The following is a 17,674-nucleotide window of genomic DNA, read 5'->3' as shown; positions in this document are numbered from 1 at the left end:
GTGCTTTGAGGTCATCGGACGGAAAGTGCTTTAAAAGTGCAAAGTGGTTTTCCAGTGGCAAAACTTTATGCTTCATTCGTCCAGCGCTGAACGCACTCCTCGATCACGGGAGATAGGGGCTTCAGCGAGGACCTTTCCTCTCCCTGCGCTGATGCTGGAGCAACTCAGTTAAGGGGTGCTGCTAGAAGGGGGGGCAGGGCCCCATCACTCTACCCTCCCACTTTCTTCCTGCCTTGAGGGGGCGGGGCCAAGAGGGGCGGGGCCATCAATGCAGGACACCAGGAGTCAGTCACCCCATGTTTAACAGTGACCATGAGTGTGGGACTTTTCCCGTGCCATGCAGCCAGAGGATCTGGGAAAACTTTCGCCCCACTTATTTCTCCTTCTACTCCTTTCAATTTCTCTCTCCTCTTTCCTTTTCTGCCACCCCACCCCCGCCTCATCTCCCTCTGGCTGGGAGAGTCGATCACTTTCCTGTTCCCACAGCGGGATGTGATTCACACACACACACACAGTCCCCCTAGCTAGATGGGCTCTGGCAAGTGATAACAGGAACAGCGAGTTGGAGTCGGTGTGTGACAGTCGCAGACACACGGGTGCAGAAACCGGGACCGGGGGGTCTTTTCAGCCAGAGAAAGCCTCTGTCCCGGGATCGCTGCAGCAGCCCGGGTCCGTTTTGAGGGACACACACAGGACAGGAAGGGGCTGGAGCAAGGAGGCAGGAACGGAGGAGAACAAAGCGCAGAGATCCGATTCGGATTCGGGGCGGGCTCTGTATGGAACAGACGCTGCTGCCTACCTGTGATCGGGGAACCCGTGCAGCTGCTGCAGTCTGTGCTAGGGAGAGAGACCTTCATTAAACCTGCTTCCCTGCCAATTCGGGATTGGTGGGGAGCTGGGGCTGGAACCAGCCCTGGGCTCTGCCCACATTCACCCCCGAGCCAGAGAGTCCAGGTAAGGGAGGGAGACCTCGGGATGGGGTCAGAAAGTGACTCTGCACAAAGGGGGCAGGCCTGGGAATCTCCTATCTTGCAGCATCTCCTGGAAGTCTGCTGCCTTGTGGTTAATGCGCCTGTGGGAAGGATCCGGGAGTTGCATCAAAGGCAGGGTGAATTTCAGCCGCTGCCCTCAACTCCGATCTTGGTTGGGTCTGGATCTGGGGGCCGAGGGAGGGAAGAAACCCGGCTTCAGGACGGTTTCCCTTTGCGCCTGGGGGTGTGTCAGGAAGGGAAAGGATGAAAACTAAACCCCGGAAGGAGGGTGAAGGACCTACCTGCAGGCAGGAAATTCCTGCGGGAGAAGAGCCGGTGCCTAGGGGCTGGGGAGGGGGTGGCTAAGAGAATCGTAGCTGATTTTGCCACTTCTCTCTCAAACACTGATCAAAAATCTCCCACAGTTCTCTCCCTACTCATCAAAGAGGCATATAAAATCCATGTCCACGTTCCCCCTTTTTCTCTCTCCCACCATTGACCCTTTCTCTGGACTCTTCCGTCAGATTTTGCCTAAGTTTCTCTCCAATGTCAATTTAAAATCTCCTCTGCTGCGGGATCTTTCCCCCACCCATTGTAGCTGCAGCAAATGGCCCTGGTTTAGGTGGGAAAATGTTGCCCCTTCTCACACCCTACATGGAAAAGGGGGGTTCGGGGGCACAACCTGGGAGAATCCTGACACAAAGCTGCCTCTGGGATGGGGATGGGGGTGGCCCTGCTATGCCAGCAGCAGATCACGGAAAGGGCACAACAGTTGAACACAGAAGCAAGCATCACCAAGACCAAGTACCAGCTGCCAGTCACCTGCCCATCCCTTCCTGCTGCCCCCTTCCCATGGCCAGGGAACATTTCAGATCCATTACCTCCCTTCTTCTCCTTTTAATGCGGCTTCACAAAAGGCTCCCAGCTGTCCCTATGAACAGTGGCAGTGGGCAGGGAACCAATACTTGGTTTGCTTATCAAACCTTCCTACACAATCCATGCAAACTTTTCCCTCGTTACTGAATATCATTATCAAATCCCCTTAGCGCTTTGTGTTTTTCCCTCTCATATTATCAATTTTGACCCATTTTCTCCCCAGCTATCAAAGATTTATATAAACTTCACTAACATCCTCCTGTTTTCTCTCTATTTAACTATTACTCATTGTGTATGCCCCAGATTGTCCTGTCTCAATTGTTATAAGATATTCATATAAAATCTCCCCAGATTTTGCCTCTTTTTCTGAATTCTTGAATATTGATATAAAATCCTTGCAAAGGTTGCCCCTTTTCTCTCTCTCTCTCTCTCTCTCTCTGAACTGTTGATAAGAAATTCACTCAAAATTTTCAGAGAGTTCTGTAGCACTTTAAAGACTAACAAATTTAATTTCTGCAGGCATAAGCTTTCATGAGCTGTAACCCATTTCGTCAGATGTAAGGAATGGAAATCACACAGGAGGTGTATATATACATATCCAAGGGCAAGGAACAACAATGGGGAAGCTAGGTATAAGCGAAGTCCATTCAGTTAGAGTAGTTGAGGCCTATTCACAACCATTGATTAGGAGGTGAGAATGTGTGAACAGTGACACTTACTTCTTGTAAAGGGATAACAATTCCAAGTCCCTATTTAGACCCAGTTTCATTGTGTCAAGGTTGCAGATGAGTTCCAGCTCAGCAGTTTCTCTCTGAAGTCTGTTTTTGAAGTTTTTTTTATAGAAGTATGGCATCTTTCCAGTCAGCTACAGAGTGTCTTGGGAGATTGAAGTGCTCTCTGACTGGTTTCTAGATGTTACCATTTTTTATCTCTGATTTGTGTCCATTTATTCTTTTGCATAGTGACAGTCCGGTTTGGCCAATGTACATGGCAGAGGGGCATTGCTGGCACATGATGGCATATATAACATTAGTAGATGCGCAGGTGAATGAGCTCCTTATGGTGTGGCTGATGTGGTTAGGACCAGAGATGGTGTCACTAGAGTCGATGTGTGAGCAGAGCTGGCAATGGGGTTTGTTGAAGGGATAGGTTCCTGGGTTAATGTTCTTCTTGTATGGTGTACGGTTGCTTGTATTTGCTTCAGGTTGGGGGGCTGTCTGTAAGCAAAGATAGGTCTGCCTCCCACAGCTTAAGCGAGAGACAGATCACCTGCTAGGATAGGTTGTAATCTTTAATGATGTGTTGGAGAGATTTTAGCTGGGGGCTGTAGATGATGGCCAGTGGTGTTTTGTTGTTTTCTTTGTTGGGTCTGTCCTGTAGTAGGTGACTTCTGGGTACCTGTCTGCTCTGTCAATTTGTTTCTTCACCACTCCAGGTGGGTATTGTACTTTTAAGAATGTTTTATGGAGGTCTTGTAGGTGTTTGTCTCTGTCTGAGGGATCGGAGCAAATCTGTTTGTATCTTAAGGCTTGGCTGTAGACAATGTAATGTGTACAGGGTGGAAGCTGGAGGCATAAAGATATGTACTGCAGTCAGTTGGTTTTCGGTATAGGGTGGTATTAATGTGACCATCCTTTATTTGTATTGTAGTGTAGTGTCCAGGAAGTGGATTTCTTGCGTGGACTGGTCCAGGCTGAGGTTGACGGTGGGGTGGAAATTATTGAAATCCCGGTGGAATTCTTTGAAGGACTCTTTCCGTGGGTCCAGATGATGAAAATGTCATCAATGTAGCGTAGGTAAAGGAGAGGTGCTTGGGGACGAGTGTTGAGGAAGCGATGATCTACGTCAGCCATAAAAATGTTGGCATACTGTGGGGCCATGCGGGTGCCCATAGCTGTGCCACTGACTTGAAGGTATAGATTGGCTCCAAATCTGAAGTAGTTGTGGGTCAGGACAAAGTCACAATGTTCAGCTACCAGGTGTGACATATCATCACCAGGGAAACTGTTCCTGATGGCTTGTAGTCCATCTTTGTGTGGAATGTTGGTGTAGAGTTTCTACATCCACAGTGGCTAGGATGGTGTTTTCTGGGAGATCACCGATGGATTGTAGGTTTCTCAGGAAGTCAGTGGTATCACGAAGATAGCTAGGAGTGCTGGTGGCATAGGGCCTGAGGAGAGAGTCCATATAGCTTGACAGTCCTGCTGTGAGAGTGCCAATGCCTGAGATGATGGAGGCGTCCAGGATTCCCAGGTTTGTGGATCTTGGGTAGCGGATAGAATAACCTTGGTCGGGGCTCAGGGGGTGTGTCTGTGTAGATTGGTTCCTGTGTTTCTCTTTTCTTTTGCAGACTAAACAAGCCTGGTTCCCTCAGCCTCTCCTCATAAGTCTTGTGCTCAGCCCCCTGATCATTTTTGCTGCTCTGTGCTGGACTCTTTCCAACTTGTCCACATCCTTTTTGCAGTGGGAGGCCCAAAACTGGACACAATACTCCAAATGCGGCCTCACCAATGCCGAATAGAGGGGAATAATCACTTCCCGCGATATGCTGGCAATGCTCCCCACAATGTTAATAGTTAAATGGGGATCCACTGCCCAGGTACCGTGGACATGGTGGCCCGAGGAAGCCTCCTTGAACCATGCTGGTATTAGTGTAGCACTTTGAGAACCCCTGCCAAAATTATGTCCTCTTGTTATTGAGGTAGCCAAAAAAAATTAAATACTTAATAAGAAAGCCAAGCAACACTCACTGTCTGTGTTTGCTTAACATCCCTTACACTGCTTCAATTTCTTTTAGACACCTAGACCCAGATTCCCATCTTGTACATTTAGAAACAGTCATGTTTTAATGGAAACCCCTTATTGCCTTTTATAATTTGACCAATTGTTCAGTAATGAAATGATTCGAATCAGATTGTCCCTCTGCCTGCAGCAGATATTTACAATTAATTGTTTACAGGCGATTCCTTTAGGTAAAGGGCCCATTTTCCTTCAGAGAGCTGTAAAGGCTCCTGGGGACAAAAACATGGTGGTAGCCACTACCTGACCCTTTGTCTAATTTGTTTAACTATTAGGTTTCCACGCAATGTGACTGTACCAAATTATACATAGATTTAATTTATTGAACATTATCAAACCAAAACATCTTTACAACACTATTACCCCAATACCATTTGCACAACTATCACCCTTCAGCAATTCCACAACTTCCAACTGTTCAATTGTCCTCATTCTTGTGCCAATCGATCATAAGGAACACTGGACTAATGAGAGACATTTAACCCAGTATGGACCTATGTACTCTTTCCTACTGGATCATGCCCCCAATGATTCTACTATACATTGAAATGTTCCCTCATGCCCATATATATATCTCCCTGGAAGCCTTAAACCCCAACACCTCCACCCCCCATCCGGGATACTACAGCCCATCCCACCATCGTCCTCCCCAGACCTCCACTGTCACCCCCATGCATAGACTCGCCTGCTCCCCCTAGCAACACCCCCCAGGGATCCCCCCCTCACAAGGGCACGCCACTGTACTTCCCAGACCTCCACCCCCACACATGGACTCACTTGCCTTCCCTAATGCCCCCCAGTGATCCTCCCTCCGCGCTGGATAGCGTCCCCCGCCCCCTGCATACCCCTCTGCAACTCTCAAGCCCCACACCTCCGGCCTCTCCTACGGGGCCACAGCTCATCCTGCTGTTACCACCCCCAGATCCCCGATCACCCCCCCATTCCTCCCACTGCATATCATCCCCAGATGCTGTATTACTGTGCTTTTTAAACCTTGACCGTTGCTTTATTGTTTTGCTTAAACATTTCCTCCAATAAAACGTTTTAATCCTTACAAAAGCTACCTTTAACCCCTCTCCTTTCCCTAAATCACCTACCCCTGCATTCAATTAACCATATCTTAGCTTCATTTTATTATTTTTTGCTGCGATAGCTTTTGCACTTCACCGGCAACATAGTTCTGTGACTTCAACCATGTTTTTCACTTAGAGTGCTTGTTTTTTTTCTTTACTCAGCCACCGTTTTTACTGAGCTGCATTTTTAAGGTGGAGTATTGTGCTTGTGAAAACGTGAGCCACCAGGTACACTCTCTACAACACAGCTACCTTAGTCTGTGCTTTGTCAAAAACTTTTCACATCCAAAGTGTATCCAAATTTCCTTCCATTAACATTTCAGAAAAACAAAAGTGCAAGAGGGGGTGGGGTGAAAAGCAACCAATTAGTCAAGAAAAACCTAAGCCCAAAAAGATACAGAAAGCAACAGAAATCAGTGGGGCTTCTTGGAAATCCGCACCCCTAACCCTCTATCCTGGCTCTGAGAGAACAGTGGGAGTTGCTGCCACAGCCACCGGAGTGAAGCTGGAGGTATCAGCAGTCCTTGCCAGCCATCCCAAGGCTGTGCTGCAGGCCAAGGGGAGGGCAGAAGGGGTGACAGGGAAGGATACAGGGACAGGGACATTGCCTTCCACGACCTAGAGAGATCGGGGTGGAAGGGGAGCCTTTCGAGAGGCTTCTTTCAGCCAAAGCAGCTTCAGCTCGAAGTGCCTGATCCTCCTTCCATTCCTGTGCAGAGGATGCCCCATCCTCCGCCAGCTGTGTTGCCATCACCGATTGATGGCTCAGCACACGCTGTTGGTTAATTTATATCCTGCAGAGCTGGGATCTGTGAGCCTCAGTATTCACTGGGATGCTCAGGTAATAGCTAACCGCCCCATGGATGCATGTTACTCCCGTGCGCTTGGCTTGTAATAGTTGGCTATGTTTCACAAATTTCCCTGAAATGAGGGTGATGGCACTCCCGGAGTCCACCAACGCCAGAGTCTCGACTCCGTTTACATTTACAGGCCTTGTATACCTATCTGGGGTTAATGCCACTCCCACAAGGTGGATCAGGCTGCAGGAGTCTGCCCAGTGCCCCAGGTTACACTGCATGGGCTCCTCTGCATTGGGACATTGGGCTGCTATGTGCCCCCACTCCCCACATGCATAGCACCGGTAGGGAGCTCGGGGTACCGCTTTGTCCTTAAGGCTAGGGGGTTGGCCTCCATTTCCCCTGCCCAGGTGGCCCCCTTCCTTAGTAGCCCCCAGTGGGCCCTCCGTCTCCCTCGTCCTCCACCTGGTCTTCCCCGGGCTCTTGGTGGTCTGGGCTTCAGGAACTGGGATTGGTCGTTTGACCTGGGGCAAGTCCTCTCTGGCTGTCCAAGAAAGGCCTCTCGCTGTTACCCATCGCTCTACTAGGGCAACTAACTCATCGTAGGACGAGGAGTCATTCTGCCCTACCCAAGCGTGGAGGTCTGATGGTAACCCCCTCAAGTACCGGTCGATCACGAGAATTTCTAGGATTTTCTCTTGTTGGTGAATCTCTGGCTGCAGCCACTTCTGGGCGAGGTGGGTGAGATCAAACAGCTGCGAGCGCGGGGCCTTGCCTTCCTGATACCTCCAGTCGTGGTACCTCTAGGCCCGCACAGCCGCAGTCACTCCTGATCGAGCCAGGATCTCCGTTTTCAGTTGGCGATAGTCGGCTGCCTCTGCTGCAGGTAGGTCATAGTAGGCCTTTTGGTCTTCTCCACATAGAAAGGGGGCAAGACTACCAGCCCACTGGGCCAGGGGCCAAGCCTCGTGTGCAGCTATCCTCTCAAAGGTAAGGAGGTGGGCCTCAACATCATCCTCAGCTGTCATCTTCTGTAAATACCTGGTGGCCCGTAGTGTGCATGTTCCCTCAGGTCCCGGGGCCTGCGGGTTCAGGGTCTTCAGGTGGGCCACCACCTCTCGCAAGAGAGCCCGATCCTGATTGGCCTGGTTGATCAGCAACTGGTTGGTCTCCTGTTGAAGCCGCGTCGATTCCTGCTGGGTGGCCATCTGGGCCCTGGTGGCCTCTTGCTGGGCTTTACCACGTCTTCCATTATGGTGAAAGGAGGAAAAGAAATTTCCCCTCCCCCCTCGTGTCTTTTTGCTTTGTTTTTTGTGTCTCTGTCTCAGCCGCTGGGCACCAAAATCCCACTTCTGACACCACTGTGGCAAAGGCGGCTTGTTCAGCCCTCTCGTGGGTACGGTGCCGTCTTTGGCTACGACTCTGATGTGCCTGGGTGGGAGCAGGGGGGGGGAGCCCGGTCCCGCCCTCTGCCCCGGGCCCCCACCCAGGGACCCTGTGTGGAGCAGTCTTCAAACTGCCCAGTCCGTGACTTACTCCCTTCCCTGGGTCGCCTGTCTTTGGCCCCACTGCTCGCAGTCTGCATCCTGGAACTGGGTGGGGAGGGGTTCTTCTTCAGGCCTGTGCCTTGGGTCCCTGGTTGTAGCCAGACAGGTACCCCCTCTTGTCTCTGGTACCTTTGGGGTTGTAGTATGTGGCAGTGGTTGCTCCAAGTCCTGTAGATGCTCTCCTCCACTCTGCTCTGCTTTTCCTAACTCCCTTCCAGCTGCTCCCGTCTGCCTGACAGGGAGGCTTTTAACTGCTGGGGCAAGCTCCTTGATTGGCCTCAGCTAGCCTAATTGGCCTAATTGCCCCAGAGTAGCCCCAGTTGGATCACCCAGGGACCAGGGATTTGTTCATTCTGGGTCTAATATAGACCCCCCCTCTACTACTCTCCTGTAGCCATCAGGTCTTGCCCTGTCACACTAGCTATTGAATGGTCATATTCAATCCCTTCATTTCCTGGTGTTTTTTCTCTCACAATATCAAATCTTCACTGCCCCCCCTTTTCCTCCCCAGTTCTCAGAAATGAATAGAAGTTATCTCAAAAATACCTGAGGAATTTGCTGCATTTTCTCTCTAGCCAATGGGCGGAATCCACTTGCGTCGCTCATCTTCATGGGAGTCAAGAGCAGAACAACGGTCTTTTATGTCTTCCTTGACATCCCATAATAGTCTGTCTCAGGTGGATGGACCTTTCCTGCCAGGCAGGATGTCATGCTCTCTGTTGCCGATCAACACATAATGAAAGCCTCTCTCCTGTCTGGCGATTTGCATAGCCACAGAGGCTCACAGTGCAACTAGACAAATATGAACCTGTGCAGCAACTCACAAGCATTCATTAAAGTCTAATCACCAAACACATTCTCATCACTCTAGTACAGCACCTGTTTTGACAATGCTAACACAGATGACCCAGACTGAATCCAGCTGTGTACTTGTCCATGTCTCATTGAGACATGGGGACTTTGGCAAGAGCTAACACCTCGTCTGCCAGTGTCACCTACTCCACCAGAAGCATGAACCGCAGAAAGAAACAGGGTTAGCTGAGGCAAGAAGGGCCTGTCTCAGAGCCACGGGGATCACCCTTGCCAAAAACTATAATGAGGCCTGGCACATGAAAGGAGACACTCCCGAGAGAGACTGTCTAAAGTCTGGGGCATCAAACAACTTTGTAAACCTGTGACAGGTGCCGTGGGGAGAAGGACAGGGAGAATTCCCCAAGGTGACTCCTTTGATTCTGCTCTTCTCTGGCCTTCGGTTCAGAGACTCTGTTACTAGGAGGTTTCATCTGAGGGATTCGTCCTGGTGGGAGGGGGCTAGGTCTGGACTGTAATAAGGTCACTATGTGCTGCACAGTGTGGCAGACCCCAGAATGTCCCTTTGCAGGGAAAAAGCCTGGGGGAATTGGCGAATGCACAAATGGACAAAAGCCCCTGCTGAATTCTCTGAAATTGCTCTTCTATCCCTTGCAGGCTACAGAATAACATCTGTTTCTTGCTCCAGATCATCCCAACCTCCCAGGGCAAAGGAAATGGCTGCATTGGAGCTGACACAGGTAAGGGATTATAAGGGAACTGGGGGCAGGTTCTGCTTGGAGGGAGAGGAGCAGTAAATGCATAGGAGGGTGGGAGCTGCTGGAGGCACGATATAAATAAGGCGGAGAAAGGGAGGAGACAGGATGTGACAAACCTGCTGGGACTTGTTTTATCCGGGGTCTAGTTTCAAGGAACAGGCTCATGGGGGTTGGGGGTAGAACTTCCCCTCTTTGTGGAACAGAAAATAACCCCCAGGCCAGGGCTGGGAAAACTTCCGAAACTCCCAGTTCTGGAGCCTGAATCTTCTGACACTTCATTATTTACCATCCCCCCACTCCAATTTTGATGTCAGCTGCAACTGTTATCAGTGGTGGTTTGATATTCTCCTCCAGTCATTGATAAGAAAGTTAAACAGCACTGAGCCAAGACCCAGTCCCTGCTGGAACCGTCTAGAAAGGCATCCAGTCAACCATTGTTCCCCACTTACAAACGGAGTTGCAGACCTATCAATTAGCCAATATTTAATCTATTCCATGTTCATTTTGTATCAGTCTAGTTATTTAATCAAAGTCTTGTGCTGAACCAAGTCAAGTGCCTTACAGAAGTCTAAGTTTATTACATCCATACTGTAATCTTTATCAGCCCAACTTCTGATCTCATCCAATAACAATATCCAGTTAGTTGGGTAAAATCTGTTTTCCCTAAACCTTTGATTGGTATTACCCTCCATTAATTGTTTATAAATTCACTCCAGTATCGGCTGCTCCATTGTCTCACCCAGTGTGAATGTCAGACTGACACTCTTGGAATCAGCTGGGTCATCACTTTTACATGTGTTAAATATTGGCACAACATTAGCTTTATTCCTGTCTTCTAGAATTTCCTCAGTCTTCCAGGACCTATTGAAAATCAGCTCTGACAGTCCAGCATGCTCCTCAGCCATGCTCCTTAAAACTCTTGCATGCAAGGTTTCTGGACTTGGTAATTTTAAAAGGTCTAACTTTAATAGCTGCTGTTTAACATCCTCCTGAGTTATGATTGGAATGGAGAGAGTGTCATCGTCAGCATCATATAATGTGACTACATCATCTGTTTGTTTTTCCCCAAATCCAAGAGAGAAAAATGTATTGAACACTTTTACCTCTTCTGCATTATTTTTTGATAATTCTACTATTTCCATCTAGTAATGGACCAATACCGTTGTGAGGATTCATTTTGTATTTAGTATACTTTTACAGACTTCCTCCTTTTCCTTTTCTCCGCTGACCATACATTTCTATGTGCTTCCCTTATCAATTTTCTACAATTACAACCTTCAGATTTATTGTCTTTCCTATTGATTTCTCCTTTCTACCATATATTTTACTGGGAGGGTGTTGGGATTCCTACCAAGGGCTGTCTCTGAACTGTGCTGGAGGCTCCATTTCCTATCTCAAGCTCTGGCTAGCAGGTATGTGATAAATGTGAAGACCCTTCCATGCTCTGTCAGCTGGAAGGAACAAAATTTCTCTCCCTCTCCTCTCACCCTGATGCCTCCTGGCTGCTTTGAGCAAGGTGAGCGTATGACTGTTAACACATGCCTCCCAGAACTTCCCTTTACCTGGCCCTGCTCTCCCGTGAATAGTGGAGTCGTCACTGGGATAGCAGATACTGAGCCATGGCCTCTTCCTCTTTCAGGGGCTAGTGACTTTTCAGGAGGTGGCTGTGTATTTCACCAAGGAGGAGTGGGCTCTGCTGGACCCTACTCAGAGAGTCCTTTACAGAAAGGTCATGCAGGAGAACTACGAGATGGTGGCTTTGCTGGGTAAGGAGTCCTGTCCCCTTGGTCGTTAGAAGCTGTGGGGTCTCTATCCAAGTTTTGTTAGGTTTCCTTGCCCCCCTTTCGTGACTTATCTCCCACCCGCTATTATAAATTTTTGTACACCTGCATTTTTAGTGCTGTTGGTCAATTAAAAAGGTGATTTTTTAAAAAACTATATTTTACTTATTCTTACTGGATGCATTAAAACTAAATGAATATCTGTGCAGGCAGTACATCCTCAGTTCCTTCTCAACCACACCTGGCTATCGATGGAGCTAGAACTATCCATTCATGGACTGTTAACTCTCTCTAAATTGCTAGTTTTAGTTTCTTTTGAAGCCCTTTTCTCTTTTTTTGCTTCATTTTCATTTTATTTTGGCCGTTGCCTTAAAAAAATAAAAGAAAAGGACTGTGTCTTCCATTGAAGCCCTGTGATACTCCTGGACAAGGATATGCCCAGCTCCCCAGGCTTCAAGAGTGCCTCAGTTGCAAGGAAAATATCCCCGTGAGTGAGGGACACTCGCAGTGGGTTCGCTGCCTGGCAGAGAAGCACATTCCACAGAAGTGTGGCTTGTGTCAGCAACTGAAACCTAGATCCAAGAAGGATGGAGAACTGAGACTCAAACTTCTACTCCTGGAGTCAGTCCTACAACCACCAGAATCCTGACAGGAAACCTCACTGCACCCCACCACTTGGAAGACCCAATGGGCCCAGGCAAAGAAGCATCGGTACTGCAGGGGCATGAGAAACATAGATGATCCACCCTGAGAACAACTCTTTCAATACAGTCATCAGTATTGGTACCGCCAATGATATGCCAGGCACAGACGGACCCTGCTAGCAGGTCCACATCTCTGACACTGTCGGTACAAGCCTCTCAGTGCTGATAGTGTTCGCTAGAGCCGATACTCTCCACACCGACAGATTTCTGGTGCATGATGGATCTTTTGATGTCTGACACACTGGACTCCCTTATTTTCAATTCCGGAACCCTAGTACCGAGATCACCTGGAGCCGTTGGCTCACTGACAACGTCCCGCCACACACTGCCCTTTTCATTGTTGGATTCAGAAAGTGAGCAAGAGGACCTAGCTTCGCAACGCTCTTCTTACCCACTGTTCAGACCCCAGCTCCACTATAGGTACCAGACATACCACCCTCTGCCCTACAGCCTGCAGGGCTTGAGCAACCGTGTTATCAACCTTCAGGCCCTTTCCCACAACAATGGCTATACTAGGACCCCTGGCAGGCTCAAAGGCAGCAGATCTCCATCACCTCTAGTGCAGCCTTCCAACAGCCGAGGAACTATCCTCCTTCATCTGCTGCCTCGAGGGCTTCTGAACTCCCCAAGCAGGAAAGGGAGGAACTGGAGTTCATAGTGGAGGAGGAAGTCACTCCTCAAGCTAACTCTTTATCATCATCATGAGATGAAATGGTGATGGCCCCGTTGCCATTTCTGGTGGATGACTTAGTTTAAACTGTTCAAGGATTTGTCACAGAGGGTGGCAAAGGCTCTCCGAATAGTTTTATATGGGGTGTGGTAAAGTCAGGCGAGATGGCAACAAAAGGGTATACCAGGGCTGGTATGTGAGCCAAAGAATGCCAAAGACCCTTTTTCCTGCAGGCAGAGGAGAGATTACTGCAGAGCAGTTAGAGACACCTGGACCCAACGAAGGGCTACTCCAGGTGTACTTAAACCCTGGCTTCCCTAAAGGGAGTGGGGGAGCAAAGGAGGAAGAAGCTGCCAGGTTTGTGGCAGCTGGAGGAGAAACTTCCCCCTGGCTAGGAGATGGTGCTTCTCTGCAGCCAGGGGAGCAGAGAGGAGAAAACCCTTGGCCCCAGCTCGCAGGAGGGAGCAACAGCAAGGTACCTCCCTGGGCCCCAGGGGTGAGCCGAGGGGAAGGGACAAAAGACTTGTTCAGTTTGGGACAGAGTTACCGCAGGCCCCACTGATAGAGGAGACTGCTGCCAATAGGTGAGGCAAAGAAGGGGGTACCATACCACAGGGGTTTCTGAGTCTCACCATAAGTTGGTGGACATTCTACATTTCTCCACCTCCTCCCAAGTGGCCCTCCCTATTAATGAGGCTCTACTGGACCGCACATGGCGGATCCCTACATCCATCCCAGCAACTTGTAAGAAGACGGACAAGCAATATTATGTGCCAGCAAAGGACACGGAATTCCTATTCTCACACCCACCTCCCAATTCGATCATTGTGGATGCAGTTAACTCTGCAGGTAGCCAACACCAATTTAAGTCCACCCCTTATGAATGGATGCTTGGACCTGTTTGGCAGAAAGGCCTACTCCTTGGCCACCCTCCAATACAGAGTTTCAAAGCATCAAGACTTGTGGGCTGAGTATGACTATCAGAACCATGTGAAGCTTAGTTCTTTTATTGACTAGTTCTCTGATTCTCACAAGGACCAATGTAAAGCCTTGGTTAACGAGGGCCAGCTGGTGATGAAAACATCTCTCCAGTCTGCATTTGATGCAGCTGACATGGCAGCATGCTCTATTTTGACTGCCATTGTGATGAGATGGGCCTTGTTTCTGGTTTCCCCAAGGACGTCCAAATGACAGTGGAGGAACTCCCCTTTGAGAGGGTGAAAATATTTGCTGAGAAGACTGATGCCTCTCTCAACATGTTCAAAGATTCATGGGAAACTCTTTGATCCCTGAGGATCTATACACTCGGGTATAAAAGAAAATACAGCTCTCAGCCACCATTAAGCTTCGTTCACAATACTCATCCCAACATCCATCTCAATATGCACAGAGATCATATGAACCCCAGAGGAAGAAACCCAGGTTCCCTCGGTGGAAGATGTTGGAATCTCAGAAAACTGCATCTCACCTCTCCACCTCAAGGAGGCAGTTTTGATGTGTTGGTTGAGGTGCCCGTACAATACTCTCCTCTCTTCACACTGGAAAACTCCAGCCATCCCTTTGGAGACAACCTTGCCCCATTCTGCAACACCTGGGAATGGATAACCTCCAACAAAAGGTGCTGGAGATCATCCGAGCTGGATACTCCATCCATTTCTCCTCCCTTTCCCTTCCCAAACAGCCTTTCCCATCCATCTTCAGGGACTCTTCTTACGAGAGTCCGCTGTATCAGGAGATAAATCACCATCTCAGCGCAGGAGCCATAGAGCCAGTGCCCACATAACTAACAGGCAGAGGCTTCTATGCTCCTTACTTCCTTATAATGAAGAAAAAGGAGGCTGAAAAAGGGTCATTTTGGAAAAAAATACAGTACTAGCATCAATTTCCAGAAAACACTGGCCCTAGTCGTAACATTAAATGCAATAGTCTCAAGACATGCCTGTGTTTGTCACATGTGTCGCTCTGGCATTACATTGTTCACTTTGCTGATGTGTTCTACCCTTCCCCCATTCTGTGTCTGTCTTGTCTATTTAGATTGTAAGTTCTTCCGGGCATGGACCATCACCTATGCTGTGTTTGTACCATGCCTAGCACAATAGGGACTGTCTCTTAGTTGGCCTATAGGTACAAAGGTGGTGAACAGGATTAATAATAATAATAACCATCCTGCTGCTTTTGAGCCAAGGTACCTGGTCTTGGGACGTTACTGCTTAAAAATGAGCTGGGGTTAAAATCATGGAATAGTCTTTGTGCCGAGTACCCCACACATTCCACTGATGTCACTTGTTTTCTTTGCCTTGAGCAGGTTTTCTGGTTTCCAAACCTGATGAGATCTCCCAGCTGGAACGAGGGGAAAAGCCGTGGATCCCTGATCTTCAGAGTTCTGAGAAAAATGTTCTCCTCAGAGTTACCTGCACAGGTGAGAAATTGGTTAAACCCACTTAAAAGCCATCCGTGGAGGTGTGGAACCATTATGATAGATGTCACTCATTTCTTCCCACCTATCCTGACTGACCGCTGGTAGCAGGTCCCTCCCTGATCTAGCTCGTCCCTGAGAGTTCTGTTGAGATGTGGCCCCAGAACTGATCATCTCCTCTCTTTTCTCTGGGGAAGGATTTTGGAGACAATCTGGTGCTGATACATTAGATCTCTCCAGCCCATATTTTGGTTTGTTCACACCTTTATCCTTTCCTCTCTCTGAGATTTCCTTTCTCTCCAGCCCAGGGAGTGACCTATGTCTCTATTCTCTCTCTATCCCATCAGGTGATGAGCTGATGAGTGAGAATGAGGAGGGCTACCCCCTGGAGGAAGACAGTGAGCAAGTAGAACAACATGGGTTGTTATCAGGAGGATCCATCGGGAATGTTTCTGGTAATTGTGCACTCCCAGAAAAAACAAAAGCCTGTGAGAGTCAGCATAGGCCAGAGGAAAACATCAGTAGTCACTCACACCTTGTTAGAAAAGGAAGAATCAAGTTGGGAGAGAGACTCTACACATGCCCTGAGCGTGGCAAAAGCTTCAGTTTGAGCTCAGCTCTTATCACACATCAGAGAATCACCAGAACCCCAAGACCTTATGTGTGTTCTGAGTACAGGAAAAGCTTCAGCTGTAGTTCAGCCCTCATGAGATATCAGAGAATCCACTCAGGAGAGACACCCTACATGTGCTCTGAGTGTGGGAAAAGGTTCAGTCAGATGTCAAACCTTATCACTCATCAGATAAGCCACAAGAGAGAGAAACCCTACACGTGCTCTGAGTGTGGGAAACGCTTCAATCGGCGGTCACACCTTATTAGGCATCAGAAAATCCACACTGGTGAGAGACTGTACACATGCTCAGAGTGTGGGAAAATCTTCAATCGGAGCTCAACCCTTTACAGACATAAGAGAATCCACACTGGAGAGAAAACTTACACATGCTCTGAGTGCAGTAAAAATTTCAGTTATAGTTCAGATCTCAGCACACATCGGAGAATCCACACCGGCGAGACACCTTACCCATGCTCTGAGTGTGGGAAATGCTTCAATCAGCGGTCAAACCTTATTAGGCATCAGAAAATCCACACTGGCGAGAGACCCTACACATGCTCTGAGTGTGGGAAAAGCTTCAGTCGGCAGTCCCACCTTATTAGTCATCAGAAAGTCCACACTGGAGAGAGACCCTACATATGCCCCAAGTGTGGGAAAAGCTTCAACTGGTGCTCAGCCCTTTACACACATAAGAGAATCCACACTGGAGAGAAACCCTACACGTGCTCTGAGTGTGGGAAATGCTTCAATCAGCGGTCACACCTTATTAGACATCAGAGAATCCACACAGGAGAGCAACCCTACACATGTGCTGAGTGCGGGAAAAGCTTCAGTAAGCTGTCAAACTTTATCAAACATCAGAGAATGCACACAAAAGACACACCCCACATATGAAGGTGGAAAAAGCTTCTTTCTGAGCTCAGCCCTTTATAGTCATCAGAGAATCCAGAGTGGAGAGAGACCCTACACGTGTTCTGGGAGCAGGAAAGTTTCAGCTGTAATTCAGCCCTCATCACACATTGGAGAATCCATACAGGAGAGACACCCTATTTTTATGTCACTTTATGAGTTTTGCTTTGTTATGCTGCATTTGCATTTTGGTGTGATTATTAATTACTTATATTTTGTAAGCAGGACCATCATTGTTTATGATTGTTTATTTTGTTTTTTTGAGGTGGATTTCAGGGTCATGGGGACGGGCAGTCTTCGACCATTTGGGTCGTAAAAAGTTGTTATCTTTGTAGGCCCCAGCACTGTGAGCACTGTGATGTAGGCCTGAACCAGAGCAGGCCCGGACCATGGATACGTATTTGAAGCTTAAGGGTTAATCCTCACACTGAGAGAGAACAAAATCAGGCATTGTAGATAGGGATGTTCCAGACACATTAATTGTTTGTTCATGCCACCCCAGGCCCCACTATGATAATTGACTGCGTGAACATATGGATGACTGGGAACATCCTGAAATCTAAATGTGATAATTTACAAGAGAAGGAAAGTGCCCAATGCATATCAGGAATGTGGTTGATGTGTAAATCATGGGGCAATGAGAGGACAAATAAGATTTCTTTTATTTTCATTTAATATAATTGATATTAATAAAATTGGTATAGGTATGAAGATTTTATTATGTTAGTAAGTAAGTATAAAATGATGTATCAATGTAATGGAATAAGAAGGTAATAATTTTTAGAAAGTATGAAAGAGGAGTGAATGCAGCTTTGAGTCTTTTGAGATAAGACAGTGAGAAAATAATGGCTGAAATGATGGTTCTCAGTCCTCAAGGGCAGGAGGGAGAAGAAATGTTTTTGTTTAAAGAACTTTTATAACCCAGATGGCCGAAGATCAATATAACCCCC

General features: G+C 48.1%; 1 pseudogene; it reads left to right on the top strand.

Annotated features, from left to right (window-relative positions):
• The first annotated feature begins 7,133 nt into the window (after positions 1–7,133).
• LOC137141130 (zinc finger protein 250-like) lies at positions 7,134–17,014 on the top strand (annotated as a pseudogene).
• Positions 17,015–17,674: the final 660 nt, after the last annotated feature.

The sequence above is a fragment of the Emydura macquarii genome, unplaced genomic scaffold (assembly GCF_026122565.2).
Source record: "Emydura macquarii macquarii isolate MOO-44397 ecotype Brisbane River unplaced genomic scaffold, CSIRO-AGI_Emac_v2 contig_3004, whole genome shotgun sequence".
Taxonomy (NCBI): domain Eukaryota; kingdom Metazoa; phylum Chordata; order Testudines; family Chelidae; genus Emydura; species Emydura macquarii.
This window is presented reverse-complemented; position numbering and strand designations above follow the sequence as displayed.